The following is a 272-nucleotide window of genomic DNA, read 5'->3' as shown; positions in this document are numbered from 1 at the left end:
TCCAATCACATACCGCTCTAAACGTTTCCATTCGGTCACATGAATCAATCCAGCAACATTTCCCTGTCGCTTTTGCTCTGTCTGATCCAATGACGTCCTGATGACGTCGCCTATCGCGAGCCTGTGTTACCATGGTAACGGTCACAAGTACTGGTGTCTATTACATCATAATCAAGGTAATACTGTTCCTACATGAAGGAATTGTTAAGAGTACTGGGTACACGAATACTTGGGACTTGGCAAATCAGTCAATCTATTTTTTTGTTGTTTTT

Source organism: Diadema setosum, chromosome 9 (genome assembly GCF_964275005.1).
Source record: "Diadema setosum chromosome 9, eeDiaSeto1, whole genome shotgun sequence".
NCBI classification, from domain to species: Eukaryota; Metazoa; Echinodermata; class Echinoidea; order Diadematoida; family Diadematidae; genus Diadema; species Diadema setosum.
The sequence above is the reverse complement of the archived record's forward strand: the minus strand, read 5'-3'. Positions refer to the sequence as shown.